The sequence below is a fragment of the Athene noctua genome, chromosome 11 (assembly GCF_965140245.1).
Source record: "Athene noctua chromosome 11, bAthNoc1.hap1.1, whole genome shotgun sequence".
NCBI lineage: Eukaryota > Metazoa > Chordata > Aves > Strigiformes > Strigidae > Athene > Athene noctua.
In genome coordinates this window covers 20387300-20399800 of record NC_134047.1, presented here as the reverse complement: position 1 = coordinate 20399800, position 12501 = coordinate 20387300, and the positions used below count along the sequence as shown (strand labels likewise).

Genomic DNA, 12501 nt, shown 5'->3' with positions numbered 1-12501 from the left:
TTCCAGCCAAGTCCGAGCATGAATCTCTTGAATTGATTGTAAAGAGATCAGACTTGGCAGTATCCCTCAGGTTACAGAGAATGATTCTCCATTTAAAACAATGCAGCATCCATCCACACTGTGCACTGAGGAATAATACACTTCCTCAAACTCTGTCAAAAAATAAAAAAAAATCTGTGATACAAGGCGCACAAAAAATAATAAATTAAAATCCCATCACTAATGCTGGTAGTAGCAGTAGTGAACAAACTACTGATGATACACACAGTTCTGACACGTTGAGAAACATCACTGTGAGACATCAGACTGCATCTAGGAGTTCATCTCTGGATATCAGAAAATAGGTGTAATGTACTGCATCACATAAAATATAGTGGAATTTTATTAGGCAAACAGACCTGCAAACTTAAGACACTGTATCACACTCTTTCTGTATACTGGCATGTTTGAAAAAATTCAAAATATAAGATTTTACAGTATACATGGATCTAACATTATTAAATTTCAGGAAAGCATTCCAGCAATCCTGTTAAACCTTCCAATATTTTGTTCCTAATGATTATGTTGCAATAGAAATTGTGGCTACTTTTCAATAGAACACCACTTTACTACTGCCAGTTCCAATAACAGGACACTTTCTTTGGGAAATCTGCTCTAGTGCAATTAATCCATATTACATATAACACAACACTGGAATTCTGATAGAATTTAGTAACAAAACACCAACTCTTCATTACTAAACACTGAGGATTTGAGTTTTGTAAGTTCTGAGCATCTGTTCTACTGGAAATCATTAGGAGTTCTGACTGACAGTTACACTGTCAGAGGTTAAAGATTTGAAATGTTATTATTTTCTCTATTAATTTAATCACAAATCAATATTTCTACTTCTTATACCAGTAATTGCTGGAACCATAAATCTTATCACTGTTGTTCTTTCATCTTGTGAATCAACATGTAATTATGTCCTTGTGTCACTTGCATTCATCTTGCTTAAGTCATTCAAAACAACTTCTACATATCAAGAAAAACATTGTTTTGGTAGGTCTTAGATGTGGAGGCATAATTAGCTGATGTAAAGGAACAGTCTATCTGATGTGTTTTCAGGACATTTTATTATAACCTTAATACAAATGTCTAATTTCCAGAAACAACCAAAAAGCCTTTGGTCATTTCCAGTTGCCTGAAACAGGCAAAATCACCAAAATGTGAAGCATGATAAAACTTTCAAATGATACAGTATTTAATACAATTCCACGTTATTCAACGATTCTCTGTGTTGTGATTGCTTCAGTTAATAGGCTGGTATGTGTTTTGTGCTATTTTTTGTGCTCTTTTCTGTCTCGCTTACATTTAAATAATAAGCTGTTATCAAGTGGTGAAGTCACTCCATTTATATGTAAAATTAGGTTTTTTTGCTGGGTTTGTGGAATAGGTACATGACTTTTATACAGAACAGAGAAAGAAGAATATGCATGTATTTGAAACTTTAATCATTGTTCATATTACTCCTTTAAGATTTTTCCTCATTTAATTCCTACCTTCAGGAACTAATATTCTATTTTCTTCAAAAATGTTTTGTGCAGTCTACCAGTAATGATAAAACACATCACAGGCCCATGATGTTGTGTGAGAAAATGGGCTTCAATATGATTGTAGAAAGTTTTTTCACGAACATGAATGACCTATAGGACTCTGATATACAGATATACATTGTTCTCATTATTAACGTAGTTATGACTTCCCCTTCCCTCCATTAAAAACGTTTTGAAGCTGTTGTACTATGTCAGAAGAAGGAGAATGGATGGGAGATAATATCCCAAACTTTTCTGTTCTACATTACAAGTCTGAGTGTATTCCATATTTTTTGTGTCTGGACATCACTGACAGTAGGCTCACCACACCAAGTCAATGGACATGCAGATTTCTAGCTAGAAATATTTGTCCACATCACAAAAATCCTTTTGTTTTATCCTAATTGTTGACAGGTTTCAGTGAGGAGGCAGTGAAGAAATGCAAACCACTTTTTCCATTATTTGAGTAGAGTTGATGAAGGAGCTCTAGTATCTTTATAAAGTTAATGGATCTAAGGAAAACTTCAAAAATCAAGTTTTCTGAGATTCTGTTAAGCATCAGCTTTGCTATGGCAGGCTTCAGTCGAAAGCATAGCTTGTTTGTTTTGTCTGGCCTGGCATTTGTAATAAAATCTAAAATTAAGTATTCAATGCTGACACATAGCAGTCTATGCAAATATGTAAAAAATTCTGTTGTTGAGATATGTAGACTCACTTTATGCTTAAGGCATTTGATTTTCAGAGCTAGTTCTGGAAAATTTTGTAAACCCTACAGGAGACACCACTGATTTCAGTGGGCTTTGAATCAATTTAATAGAAAATTGTTGACCAGATCCTTCACCTATTAAACAATATTTACTACACAGGTAAAACAAAATTTGAAGGACAGAATCAGGCCCTGCACATCAAACGGCTGTAACACATTTTAAAGTATCTTTATAATTCTGTTTCATCCAATTCTGTGACTCTTTTTACTGAGTATTTTCTGTACAAATAGTCCAACTGACTTTTGGTAGCTGCTTCCTCCGAAGTCTTAACAGCTATGCTCCATCATTTCCACGGGATAATTTAGTTTTCAATCCCCTTTCCAGAATCACTTTAGTGTAGTGCTCCTGGCACAAAATTTCGGTGCTTTGAGAAGAAATCCATGTGTTTGCAATCTCTACAGCAGTTTGGGGATCTGTCAGGATGGGAGGTGCTATGCACTAGAAAGAAAGTTGTTTTGTTCTGTTTTTTTGTGGGGTTTTTTTTGTTGTTGTTGTTTTTTTGTTTGTTTTTTTTTTTTTATAACAGAGGAAAATACTTAACAGTTTTGTTTATATAAACTATACCATTAAATAAGTATTTTTCTTATATATCAATAAGGCATACTTTTAACTAGTAAGAGAAATTTCTTTAACATGATTTCACCCCTCAAAAGTTGGTATATCTTTAATAGTCACGCATATGCTAATACTGAGTTACTAAAAGTTCAGCCCTACACCATTAATATATAAATGATTAAGTTAAATTTATTTAGCATGTCATGAATAATTTTCTATACATCTTTTCTTCAAAAGTTACATCAAATTATGTGAAAAAATTTTGCAAAAACCACACTATAATTATTATTGTTATTACTAGCTTTAACTACTTACACTATATCAACATATTGAAGCAAAGTTCATTTCAAGCTAAAAATGTAGTAAGAAGAGAATTTCTCCTTAGGAGGACTGAAAGAAGAAACAGTAGAGTCACAAGGAAATAATCAAATGATATGACTGAATTTATTGAATTTTAAATATATATTTATTCCATCAGTATTATATTACCCTGAAAGATAAATTAATGCCCTTAATAATGTAAGATATGAATTAGCAAGGCTTGATCTTAATCCTTTTAACTATAACCAGCTGGGATCAAACTCAGATGCTTTTGGTCTCCCACTTAATACATCACAAGAAATCTTTTATCAAACTGCTTTTCATTTTCTTTTATATACATTTATTTCCTGTAGTTAGGAGAGGAAAAAGGGTGGTTCAGTTCTTCCTCAGAGAAAATTTTTCTAAAGCCACACTATGCTGCAGCAGCTATTGCTAACACCTTTTATGTATACAGCACTTTTCACTTTGAGTGATCGCCAGAGCACTTTATAGACTCTTAAATACAGGGATTTTTTTTTTCCCTCATACCACTGAAAGTCTGTACCAACAGTGCTGCACTGAAGCGGCTTTAGGAAAGGGATAACCTCTGCACCTGAACCTACAAAACACTAGCATTTATGTAGGCCAGACTGTAGTAACTCAGGCCAGAATTTACAGACAATTTGTAAGTGCTTATTCATGTAAAAGTTTACCAAAAAATTACAGTCTTTCTTTGCCTCACTTTTCTTCATCTGCGTTTCTAATGCAAAAGACAATACACACACCTGTACCACAATTTCTACCGATTAGGTTTACGATTTACATTTCTTTGTGTTTGTTAGGCAATGGTACTTGATGAGTACCTTGTCAGATCATCGGTCTTTCCTCAGGCACCAGGGGAAACCCTCGGGGCGAGATGGCTGCCAGAAGGCGGCTGAGGCGGGAAAGCGGCTGAGGCGGGAAAGCGGCTGAGGCGGGAAAGCGGCTGAGGCGGGAAAGCGGCTGAGGCGGGAAAGCGGCTGAGGGGAAGCCGCCAGACCCGCCCGCCCCGGGAAGCCTCGAGAAGGAGCCGGGGTGTGTGTGTGTGTGTGGTGTGTGTGAGTAGGGTGTGGGTGGGTGTGTGTGTGTGTGTAGGGTCAGGATCACAATCAGGATCAGGGTCAAGTGGTGCTGCCGCCGCCATTAGGGTGCTGCCCTCAGGATGGCTGGCCCAGTGCTGCTAAGAGTGCATGAGAATAGAGCTAGTAAATTGTATTATTTCCCTGTTCTTCCTGCAATTTCTGCCACAAGACCTTCCAAAGCTAAAGACGGCAGCTCAGTCTTTGTGTCCAGGTAGGGAAAAAGAATAGGTTTTGCCAGAAACTGCTTGAGGGTCTCTGGAGGGAGTGATAAATGCCCAGGCTGGCTGGGGTCAGGGCAAGCCTGTCTGGGAGGAACTGGCCTGCCAGGACAACGATGGAGAGACATTTACTTATAATCTTATTTTGTCTTAATTTTTTTTTTTCTTTCTATAAATAGACTATGGTTTTTGCCTATATTCTAAAATAATTTATCTTCAGGTTGTTTTCTTCTGCCCTTGGAAAACCCTTGCTCTCAACTCATGCTCTCTAGAAGAGTCTTACATTACATACTACAATGTTTTATTCATATAGTGTATTTAGATAGGGTCAGTTAGCTAAAAAATGTGTTGATTACTTCCCTGCTATTTGGATCCATACATAAATAATGAGAAAATTCCTTCCAACATGTGCAATTAGTTCTCATCTTCACAGTACTCTTAGAGATTCCAGAGCCAAGTTGTATTCTTATGTATTGTAGCTATATGTTACATGTGACAACTCTGGACAGACATGGTCATTAGGTTGTTAATTGGTGAGATGTATGCTAAGGTATAGAAAACCTCTCTTATGATGTATTTTATATTTTAAACTCTTAACCAGTGCCTTCTAGTTTGAATCTCATTTACATTTAAGCTATTTTTAAGATCAAAAAATCCCATATGAAAATGAGTAGGTATGCTGCCACTGGATGGAAAACATACTGGTTCTTATCTAAAGACTTCCATGGAGACTCTGCTACTTTTAAAATTTTCTTTTTTGCTGTACTACATAAACTTTTGCTTGAAGAAAATGGATTGAATAGGTAACATTCTGCTTCTGTGAAGTTTCTGTAAGGATGGATGTAAAACTGCCTGAACTATTTACTTCCCATTTAACTGAGGAAGAAGAAAATAAGTTATTTGATGCTTAGTTATTAATTACAATAAGAAGTAATTAAATACTTAGTTAAAGACTTCATAAGTGTATGAATGTTGTATGTTTTAACACAAGCCTTACAGCATCAGGAACGGAACACTGTCCATTTCCAGACAGTCGGATGGGAGCTTGGAATAAACAAATACTAAAATATGTTTTAGACATTCTTTGTTGCTGGAATCTCCTCGTCCTGTTTTACATAGGCACACCAATAATTTGCAGAGCAGGAATTATGGTGAAAGTTCAACTCCAATTTTCTTTTCAGACTTGGATACTGTAAGAACTTGTTACAAAAATCTGTGAGAGTAATTTCACAGGACACCCGGCCTTCACTGGGTATATTATGCTGAGGCAGAGAGATGGAAATATGAAAGTTTAAGCAACTGAAAAAAAAAAAGTATAGGAAAAATAAGGTTCCAGTATAATTTAAAATCTAAAATATGAATCCTGGTATCCATGAGAACTTTTTTTTCCTCCTTTGGGAATTTAAGGCAACAGTTGCAAAATTCCAGATAACCTGGATTTAGTAAGAATTACAGAATATAAATAGAATTTTTTTTTAACTCAAAACTTTCTGAAAATAAAAACTGGCAATATATATAGTTTCTGTTGGTTTTTTTCTGTATGTTTTGAGAAAAGTGTTCTCGCAAATGGAACTTTTGGTTAAATGAGAAGTGTAAGTGTAGTTACGCTATCTGTGTTTTGAACTGAAGGATGGGATGGAAGAAGGAAGCTCATTTCTGCTACTCTACAATGTTGTTATATATATTGCTGGACTCTAGGCAGAATTGTATTTAGTATAAGTAAGTAATAGACAATACAGTATTCAGCTGTGAGCAATATTTTTATCCTTATTCAGAAATACTTGGATTGTTTACTAGACGCTATGAAATGTATTTTTCTACTATTCAATAATGAAAGTTATTAACTGGCAGTGAGGCAGTAAAGCAAAATGCATTATGTATGAAGCAGGTGATCCTGACATTTCAAAGGATTTGACACAAGTGACTAAAATCTGATTTACTTCCATTTTTAAATAAATAAAAGTGTGCTTTAAGTGTAAATACATCCAACGATCACATATGTGGTTTCACATAATTTCTTATTGTGATACCACATTCTCTTGATAGTGGTTCATGGATGGCTTTTCTTTTGTTTGCTTTAGCAGAGAATTAATTTTCACATTTGAGGCATGAACAGGTTTTCAAGGACCAAAACTAGAGCAGTTTTCACTTGATTTGTATAATATATTCATGTGTACAAACACACAAATAAAACACTAAGAAAATAATGAGTTGTACCATTAATAACTTGAGGTTTTGTGGTGTTTTTGAAAGCCGGTCATTGCATTAGAGTGAATATAGTTTTGAATTTGTAGAGTGATGTGCTAGCTTTGGAGTAGTAACATTTACAGAGGGTTTGTGTGTTGTCTTTTTTGTTTTGTTTGTTTGTTTTTCTATTTGTTCGGATATCCTAGTGTTTCTTTCTAAGAAAATGGAAATAGCCATGCTTATCAGGGAGATCTGCACTTTTTCTACAAGACTTCTGTTCTCAGCCTTTAGCTCTCTATGCAGCTCTGGTGTATAACTGTCTCGCTGCTAATAGGACTGTATTTCCTAGTGTTACTGGTATATAAATAAATCTGATACTGCATATTCTCAGTTTTCTGAAATAAGTTACAGGATATTTTTAAAATATTTGCAGAGTGGTTGCTAGATACATTTTCCCAGACTTGGATTGCACTTACCATTTTAGTCAAAAAGAGACTTCAGCTTTACAGGGATTCATTTGAAACAATTAAAAGAAATTACTCTTTATGCCATATATCAATGAGTTTGAGTTCAATTTGTCCATTCAGCATGCTAACTGCCTGTTGTGTATTTATAGTTCTGTTCACTGTTTCCAGCATCTTGATTCAAGTTTTAGTGAGCACTCTTCCTATTAGTTGCAGATTAATATCAGGAATATAGAATTCTGTTTCAGTAAGAATTTATCAAATTGCTTGTTCTTAACACCTTGGCTGCTTCTTCATGTGGCTGCAAGAATCTGCCTTTTGGTCATTAACTTATTTCTTCCAATGAAGAGTATTTCTTCCACCCCCTGTGATGGAAAAATTAAAAACAAAACCAAAACCCAACAACCTAAACTAAAAATACTCTATTTCTAAAGCAGTGAAGACTGTGAATCAGGAGAACATGCAACTGTAAGCAAGTTGTGGCTCACACTTAATTCTTTTGTTGACTTAAATAGATATGGGGTGATGTTTTCTCCTGATGAGAAGAATTTCCAGTTTCATTTTTTTCATAACTGGAAAAAAAAAAAAAAAAACAAATTAAAGAAACCCCATTGAAGTCAGTGCCATCACGCTAATAAAAAATAGATCAAAGAACAAATCAGTCCCTTAGTGGATTTAGAGAAAATCATATGAGGGAATGAATTTGAAAGCCTTGATAATATAACAAATTGTCTGTTACTCTTTGAGGTAGGTCTTTTTCTTTGAATATGATCATGAAATATACTATTCAGGGAGTGGATTGTGTGGATAAACATCAATGGCTGCAAAATAACTTATGTTTGAAACATTTTAGAGTGTGAAAATGAGTTCAAGTTGGTTGTTATAATTTGTGCCTGGCCTTAAAAAAATGAGGGGGATTCCTGTCAGGCAACAGCTTTGTAGTATTTCTTATTGTCATCAAAAATGGTAAGAAATAATAGTAAGGTGTCTATCTTTTAAAAGAAGTTAACCACCATCAAAAACAGCCAGTTCCTTAAATGAAACGTGGTATGTGTGGTAACAAAGGATAGACATTGCTGTGTTCAGCTATTAGTGACAAACAGCAAAAAAAGCACCCAACAATCAAAACGCCAAACACTGAAAATCTGCAGCAGTAGAAAAGATCCCACCTAACAATCCAGCAGTTGAGCTCTACGGGATAAAGTTGAAATCTGTATCAACAGGATTCAGAAATTCAAAACCTCTGGCATATATTATCAACGGACACTTTAGAGCGAGCCTTTGTGAACCGGAGTATTTGCAAATAGCTCATTCTTCAGTTAAATAACAGCATAATCAGGCTATTGACTGACAAATAGAGCCCGTGTCATGGGGATCTTCTGCTCTGAGATGCACTGTTTTAACACAGGGATTTAAATACTCCTGTTTAAGAGTCCACGGTGGATGAGCAGCAAATGAAAAGAATATTATATTGAAAAAGTGTCCATGTAGTTAAAATAGGTTCAGGAATATGAAGATATAATGGGAGTAATATTTTCAGGATTTCTTCTCTGTTATGATTTCAGTATTTGGATATTGATATAGTTTTGGACTTCAATGTAATATTCCTAAATTTTTGAAATAGTCTATGATACTTTTTTTTCTTAAAACCTGATCTAGCAGTTACTGAATATTACCACACGTTATTTATTCCTACTCTAAGTGAAATCTGAACACAGATATCAAGAAATAGTGTTGTTTTTTCATTTGAAGTGGCCACTTAAACTCTTTACTGCATTTACTACTTTTCTTTGATCCTCTTAAGTAAGAAATACCAGTTGAGTCCTCTAATAAGCTACAGTAATTCTGACTCGGGTGGGACCAGATAGAGCCTTGTGTGTAAAGAACAGATTTAGGTTCCACCTTCACATTGTACTCCATTAGATAGTTCAAGTTTTTCTATTCTGTCTACTTCTCAAGGTATGATTTGACAGGTGCTCAATGAAGATAATGAACAACGATAATATTTAAACTATGCCATTAATATTTAGTATATTGGACAAAAAAAGCAGGTGTATATAAGTGCATAGATCCTCAGATGAAAGCGAGCAAATCTTAAATTGTTTTGTTTTTTTTTTTCCCTCCTACCCTCCATCCTGTCCATCTGGGCCATTTGCCTTACTAGTTACAGAAGTCAGCAGTACAGATATCAATGCATTCTTTTGAAAGCTGGGAAAATGGCTTGGCAAGCTTAATGTTACCTTCTGTTAAACAATTTAATTTGTTCCTAATTTTTTTTTTTTTACCGCCTTAAAAGTGTTAGTGAGTGCTGGAGCTTTTGAAAGGTCCTTTAGAGTTAGACTACTCTATTTAGCCTTCTGTACTTTTTTCTCCCTCTATACTCCAGTCATCAAGAAAGCCTGTTTCTACACACTGTACTGTGACTGCCTTTCTGTCCTGTCCTTTCTTTTTTCCTTTTGTATTTTTATCTTGTCTGTCTTTCTTAGTTCATCTCTGACTTTTTCCACCATCTGTTACCATCTACATGCTCTCTTTGGATAATTTATCTTAATGTCCTGTTCTGTCTGACTGCCATTTCCATTTGTAGTTTCTCTAGTCTTTCCTTTCCCTTTTGGATTCGTATTTATATTGTTTTCTGATTTTGTGGTATGTATATTTATGATATGTAGACAAATACGGGACCTGTGAAATAGTGTGTGTCATTAGAAATACTCTGATTTCATAAATGTCTTTCAGGATGATGCTTCTTTGCTAGAAAGTACCTCGTACTCTTTTTCTTTGCATTGCTGTTGCCATAGTATTCCTATCAGTTCTATGGCACAAATGACAGCCAACATACAGCTATGGCTTTATAAATAGGTTCCTTTAGAACATCACTTTCCCCATGGCATAAGATGTTCCACTGTATATTTAAGAAGAAAACTTGAGTCATGTTGGGTTTTTTCTTCTTACACATCTACAGCTCCAGAACAGTTTATAAAGGTTCAAAAGTGTTCCTAGAATTGTTTAGAATGACAAGTAAAGATCATTTAAAAATAATGTATTCTAGAAGTTCAAGAATTGTAATTTTTGATTGTTTTTTCTACTTTGAGACTAAACAGTTTTCTGTTAAACCTCGTAACACTACCTATTCTGTCTGAACCCTTCAGCAGGTCAGGAAAATCTATAGCAGTAAAAGACATCACAAAAAGTCATGTTAACATTTATCTAACATGATTTATAACAATGGTGTTCTATTATTTCCATGTTTTAATGCATTTTCTTTAATATGACACAAAAATACTTTTAATAAAATGGGTCAAGCTTTGTTTCATTTAAAAAAGTAAAATATGCATAGTAATGTAATGCTAAGAAATTCCACCCATCAGTTTTCCTGACAAACCTCTTTGAGTCCTGTTATTATTTTATAATCCCTGGAAACTCCACTGCAGTTATAACTGGGTTATAGGAACTCTTATCAGTTATTTTTAATATAAATTATCTATTGGTACTATCATAACTTTCAGAATTGATTTGGGAAAGTTTTTTGTGAACTCTTTAGACTGTTCGATTTGTGTACTTGTCCTCAAATTGCTTTGTAAAACTTGATAGATAAACCACAAACTTTGAGTCTGACTAAAATTCTCTGCATCTTCAAAACTAGAGAGAGAGAGAAGCAGTGTAGCATTAATAATCTTGTTAATAGCAAAAAGATTTTTTAGCATAAGATTGTTTATTTGGGAGATGTATATATATGACAATACAATATTTTTATATTATGATTTATAAGCAATCCTTACATCAATATTGTCACAAAGAATTTGGAATAGGAATTAGAATTTGGTTTATATTTATGGTTGATATGGTGGGTTTTATTTCTTCCCCTCAGAAATGAACTGTAAGTTTAAAATATTACTTTGTAAACATTGAAGGGGTTTTTTCCCCTGTTTTGTTGTTTCTCAGTTTACCTTCTAGTAGAGAAGAAAAAGTGGAAGAATAGTGCTTTCCAGTATGCGTGGAACATGCTACCATTCTGATATTTTTTGTTTTGAGGGGAGCATTTAAATATCAACTCTTCTTTGTAACCCATACATTTTTATTGGTGGCTTGCATTAAAGCAATGTAAATAGATTTATTTTAATAATAGCAGATACAAAAATGCACTATCCTGAAATAATAGTTTTCCGCATGTTGAATGTACATGGCCAATTACTTTAGTGGGGTGACAATTGCTGGATATGTATTTACAGAAATACAAGACAGTTAATAAATAAAATAATAATAATCAAAGTAATATATTTGTACAATATCACCACAGTTCTGTCATTAAACTCATGCTGCTACCATAGTGTTACCATTAATGACAGTCAGTATCTGCTGTTGACTTCCTTATTTACATATATTAGGGTTTAATACTGCAGTGGATTTATAAAGCCTGTTTAGTGTTATGCCTTATACTGAATTACTGAAGTACTGCAAATAAATCAGCTAATTACTAAAATACTTCAGGTAATGTGGTAAGTATGTCACATAAACTGCATATCCAGTTCTCACCCATGTCAGCAATCTCATTCAGGTTAATTGAATTACTCCAGTGAGCGATGCTTTTTTTCATAAGTGAAGACTTGAAGGATTGGATTTTTATTTCATGTTGTTCCTTTTGTAGAATCATAAAGCCAGAAAATGCTTTACAGTTAAATCATGCTGAAGTGGAAAGATACACCTTGCAGATCTAGTTGGAATGTTCTTTATCTGTTACTTACTCCCAGTCAAAAGCAGGTTGCAGGGTTTAAATGAAATAGCAATATTAATTGTTCCTAATCTGTTGACTGCAAAGTCAAATGTTTTAATTTAAATTACCCTGAAAGTGGTACTGCTGAAAGGCAGTAACTAACAGGTGAAGACAATTACTGGCTTCAGTAATTTCTTCAGCCACTGGAACTTGGTCTGCAGGAGTAAATCAATCTATGCTGTGACAGGGAGAATAAAATCAGAAAAGGCAGGAAAAAAATTACATTTTTGCCTGCACAATAAGAAGAATATAGATGAGTTTAGTACAGGTATATTTGAAACAGAAGCTAAGCTGGTAGGAGCTAAAATTTCATTAACTAAAAAAATGATTGTAAATGGAATTCTTGAACACTGAACATCTACCTTGCAGAAATGCTATCCCAGATTATCCTAAATTCTGGAGCAGAATTATGCAAAGACTAGGCAAAGCGGTATGATCTAAACATGGAGTTCAATAGTGTGTTTCTTCTTTAAAAGTTTGGAAGTGAAGGCTGTAGGTACATCTTCATGTAACTATAAGTCATCCTGTTCTACTTCCATTTTTC

General features: G+C 34.4%; 1 protein-coding gene across 4 annotated transcripts in view; it reads left to right on the top strand.

Moving 5' to 3' along the window:
• The window catches only part of PCDH11X (protocadherin 11 X-linked), a 507363-nt gene that overhangs the window by 36966 nt on the left and 457896 nt on the right, over nucleotides 1-12501 (top strand). The window lies entirely within an intron of this gene.